The sequence below is a fragment of the Gracilinanus agilis genome, chromosome 2, assembly GCF_016433145.1.
Source record: "Gracilinanus agilis isolate LMUSP501 chromosome 2, AgileGrace, whole genome shotgun sequence".
Classification (NCBI taxonomy): domain Eukaryota; kingdom Metazoa; phylum Chordata; class Mammalia; order Didelphimorphia; family Didelphidae; genus Gracilinanus; species Gracilinanus agilis.
Window position 1 is genome coordinate 489,932,637 of NC_058131.1, and position 5,527 is coordinate 489,938,163.

A 5,527-nucleotide genomic window follows, 5' to 3' on the forward strand; every position below is an offset into this window, starting at 1 on the left:
ACATCCCATGATGATTCTAGCCTACATTGATTTCTATACGTTCTAAATTTCTTTGCTGGCAGAGTAGTAGCTAAGGCAGTGAAGTAGAGTCACAGAAGAGAGTTACCTTGCCAAGAGTAACCACAAAGCATGAGAACACTGAATGAATGAATGAATGAATGAATAGATGAATTCATTAGCTCAAAGCTTTTCATTACTTCTCTCCTTCCTACTTTTCTAGCTATCTTACACTTTACTCTTCTATATAAGCTACACTCTAGCTATACTGGCCTGCATTCACTTCTTCAGATGATTAACGGCCTATATAATAGCTGTCCCCAATATCTAGAATATTCTGCCGTCTGGTCTCACCTCTACCTCTTAATTTCCTTAGCATCCTTGAAGAATCAGCTTATATCCTGCACTTAATCCCCCAAGAACCTTTAAAATTACTTTCATCTACTTTGAAAGTATAAGGATGATATTAGAAAATAAGTATTGTTTTATTAGTTTAAAGATAAAAAGTAGAGAAGCTGGCTTGAGGAAGAATTGGAGTTTCAAATAGAGCTGAGAGAGAGTGTTAATTTCAACTGGTGGCAGTTATAACTTATTTCTATGACAGTTACATGCTCTGGGTGTGGCATTCCAGGAGTTGGCTTCTGGCAGTCAACAGAGCCACATACAGATTCTTTCTCTCTCAGAGCTAGAGAAGGTAACATCTTTGCCTCTCTCTATCTTGGTCTGAGGGAAAGACTTGAAGGAGTGGAGTGTTTTCTTTTCCAACTTAGGAAACACTATTCATTTATCTGTTACTGTCTATGGATTGGATAAACTGTGAAAAGACCAAACAAAACCTGGTCTTTGGTTTGGACTCTGAGTTTGTTGAGACTATTGTGGAGACTCAACCAGCTAGCCTTGGTTATCTTTATAACTTAAAGGCAAAATTAAGAGTTATAATGTTTAGGTTTATTTAGAATAGTATAAATTTGGTTAGTTAGATCAGGGAGGATTAGCGTAGTCTATGAACCACAGGAGAAGCAGTTTCTTGCGGGACCTGGGAGTTTATTTGGGTGGAGTTAGAATCCCTTAGAATTAGAAATCATTTTTCCATTATATATATTTAAATAGTTTATTTTTCATAAACAACAGTCTCTTTAGTGTTCCTTTTGCCTTGCATTGCTTGTCTAATATTATTTTTATAGTTTGGAGAGCCACAAAGGACAAGGAACCTAAAAATTCTGATTTTAAGGGTCCAACTGTCAACTTGGGCAGTTGGAACTGTTATCTCAGCAGGGGGTCTGTTGAAGCCGCTAGAGCTGACAGTTCCACTGTGAGCTATAGTAACAGTGAGCTGAACTCTAGGTTGCTAAAAACTCATCTCCCAATCAACTTGATACAAAGACTCTGCAGACTCAGAAAAATATGATGAATTAAATCACCATGGTATTTTTTCTATTACCTATGACTTCTCTCATTTTTACTACTATATCAGAATATATAAAAAATTTATTGGTCTGTGACTTCCTAATGCCACTACTTTCATTGATGCTGTTAAAACTAATCTCTTATGTCCCTGTGCTGCTATTGTTTTTCATGTGCTTTTACATGATCGTCATCAAATCTTTGGCAATGTAGTTTAAATATTTAAAAGCAAGCATCAAATAAGCTAGTGCAAAGAATGATCTAATGTTAAAAGTGAACTATCTAGAGACTAAACTAGATAGAATACAAACTCAATATGAGGAATTACTCAAGGCTAAAGGGACAATCACAGAAACTAAAGAATATGAAGCAACTAAATTCGAGGGTGCAACTACATAAGACAAACCAACTAAATTAGAAATGGAAACGGAAGCATCAGAAAGCAAAGAAGCTCATATGTTCCCTCTAAGTGAGGTGCCCATAGTGAACCCAGAGCATGGTATACAGAATCTCATATGTCACAAAAGGTTTTTACAAGCTGATATTGACAGTTTTAAGAAAAATACACCAAAATATGAAGAAGAGTCAAAGGGAGTTGTAAGGTAGTTCAAGCTCTTAAGCTTTACAACCCTTCTTATTTGGACTTTGACATCCTTAAGGATGAATTTTTGACAAAAAGAGAAAAACAGCAGATTATAGATAACACTAATAATAACCCTCTAATTGCTTATTGGCCAACTGAGGACCCTGGTTGGGAAGTTAACACTGTTGCAGGGTACAGAAATTTAACTACAGCCAGGGAAGCAATAATTGAAACTATGAGACAAAATTCTAGACGTCCAGGAACCTGGTCTAAATTTAAGCACCTAAAGCAGGAAGTGTGAGAGACTCCCTCCACTTTCCTCAATAGAATTATTGACTGTGCAGAAAAATGGATTGGGTTGGATATTTTAACAGACAAAAATGTAAATCACATTTGCAGGCAGTTTGTGAAAAATGCATGCCCTGTGATCCGAAACTATTTTTGGAGTAACTGTCCAAATTGGTTTGATATAGGTCTTGATGAAATTCAGAGAATTGCTAACTATGTTTTCAAAGATGAAAAAGATAGGCAATCAGAAGAGAAAAATGATATAATTGATAATTTAACCAAAGAAATCAGAGAGCTTAAACAAAAACTAAGATCCAGTGAAGTGCAGGAAAAAACAGTAGCTGCACTAAGAACTTATAGACAACCCAGAAATAACTACAACACTAGTCAATACAGACAAACCCCAAGATGTTTCCTTTGCCACAGACCTGGTCATCTCATGAGAGATTGCAGATTTAGGGGACAATTCTTTGGACAAAATTTCAGGGGAAACCGAGGCAATAGATTTATTCGCTTTTATGGATTCAGGCAAAATGGATATAGAAATTATGGGCATAATAACAGATTTAATAATGGATTTGATAATGCATTCCAGTATGGGAGACCAAACTACCCAAATTATTTTGATACTGGATAATTCACAACAAGCCCCAGACCTGAATATCATGCAAGAATATATCAAAGCAGGTGATCATCCAAAATATTCCCAAGTAGCTGGTGAAAATCCCCCAAAACACGATATGCTTAAAGATGCAACTTCATTATGAAGGTGTGCCAAGGCCTGTGCAGTTAAAGATATAGTATATGGAGAATAGTTCTTGGAACATAGAAAGCACTCAATAACTAATTGCTAACTGACTAACTGACCTACATGCTTTTCTGTGGGATCAGAGGTTTCCAGAGGTGAATCTTAAGGCTATCAACTGACACTTGGCATTAACTGAAAATAACTGACCTCAGTTTAGTTGGTAGACTTATGTCTTGCTGGGAGCCATCAAACCTACCCTATCTGACATGGTTGCAGGTGGGAATCTAAGGAAGAAAGAGCAGTCCTCATGGAGGATGGAAATACCCACTCAAATTCCCCCGTGTGACCTCTCTCTTACTAATACACTCTATTAATGGATTTATAATGATCAGTAACACTACTTAACACCAGAGAAATACAGAAGAATAGCTGAAGGCTGCCAAGGGCCACTATAGATTCCCAGGAAAATCCCGCCCTTACATGTAATGATACAGAAATTCCCCTAAAAGTTACTTTATAACAACCCAGCAGATAATGAGTTAATGCTAAAGATTCTAAAACCCCAACAAAACTGTACTTCAATTTTTCACTCCCATATACAGGAGCTTGCATAATAACAGGCCAGGACTGTTTCCAAGCCTCCCCTGATCCCTGAGCCAGAATGCTAAAACAGGGAAGACAATGGATGAATTATAGAAAAGATAAGGCTGACACATTCCATTACACTGGACTGTTTTATTAACCCCATAACCTAGAGAACACATCAAAAATACCTTTGAAAAACATTGAAAAATGATAGGCTCTTATTACAATAAAACTTGGGTTAATTGTATCTTTTGAAATCTGATTGATTGTGTAGCTGGTTAAATGTAACGAATAATTATTGATTAATTGTGCAATGAATTAGAGTAAAAAAATAACCATTCATAGTTTAATCAATAAAATGTAATGAACCATTATTCTTAGCTGAAATACATGTCTTGAACCTCACGGATGGGTGGAAGAATAATTTATAGCCCAGTAAACTCCCATGACAAAGAACACAAACATTTTCTGCAAAGCTTTGCATCTTTTGTTTAGTCAAAGAAAATAGGATAATTATAGAATGCCAATCAAATGATTTTGTTATTTAGTAAAAGTTAATGTGTGATTTATTCATTATCTCCAAGAAAAGATGTATGTTGAAAATGAAATTCCATGCCAAACATATCTTAAAGATGTATAAAAATAAAGATAACCCAAGCCTGATCAGAGCAGTCTGTGATGCCTGGTAGAAACTCTGACTCTTTCTCATCTCTTTTCGCTGATGCCGTTATCCTCTGAGATACCCTGGTCCTATGGGAGGTGGACTCCCGCAATATCTCAAAGTGTGTTCTAAAACCTTCTATGAGACTAGCAATAGAGGGAATAACTAGAGAAGCTATAGTATACTTACTTCTACCATATATTTGAACATTTGATTTTAGCCAATCCATTCATTCAAGTAACTTTATTCCTTCAATTAGAAGGTGGGCTCTTTGAAAGCATGTCTTGCATATATTTATATTTTCCTCAATGTCTAGTTTATGGCTGTTGTTGTTGTTTAGTGGTGTTTAACTCTACATGAGATTATATGAGGTTTTTTTTTTTTAAGCAAAGATACAGGAGTGGTTTGTGATTTCTTTCTCCAGAGGCTTAAGGCAAACAGAAGTTGACTTGGCTAGAGTCACATAGCTAGTGAGTGTCTGAGGCCCTATTTGATTTCAGACCTTCTTCATTCCATTTCCAGTATTCTAATAATAAGCCTCGGGGAAGAAGTAAAATAGTATTTGTGTATCTACTTTACATATGAGAATGTAAAAGATAATGTTCTATATCTATGTTACCTGCACATGAATATCCTCTCTCATAGGAGGAGCTGAATATAATTCTCAGGGTGTCTTTCATAAGCTCTTGCTGGATCATGCCTTGATTCCAGGAAGTCCAGAAAACAGTATCTGACTCATTTTGCTTCCAAAAAAGGGCCTTTGGCTCTCTTGAAAGCACCAAGTCTACTTAGACATTAAATTAAAAAAAAAAAAAAAGGTTTCAGTTTCCCAACAAAAATATGGCAAAACCTTGTTCTTGAACCCAAAATTAAGAAAATATTCCAATTTCCTATAGGAAGTATGGAAAGGATTTGTACATGAGCTCATAAAAGATCAGTAAAGTTTTCCTACCTTCCACAGAGATTATAGTGACAAAATGTGCTGAGTTTGGAGTTATAGGGCCTAGACCAGATTCTCATCTCTGTCCCTTACTATACATATGACCTTGGGCAAGTCAATAACTTTTCTTGGCCTCAGTTTCCCTCTCATATGTAAAATGATGGGGTAGAATCTGATGGTCTCTAGGATTCCTTCTATTTCTAAATCCATGATTCTTTAAAAAAAATTTATAATGCAAAACATACTTCCATATCGGTCAATGTTGAAAAACCAAAGCCCTAAAATACACTGCTGTGAAAGATAGTGTGCTTTGATCTACAT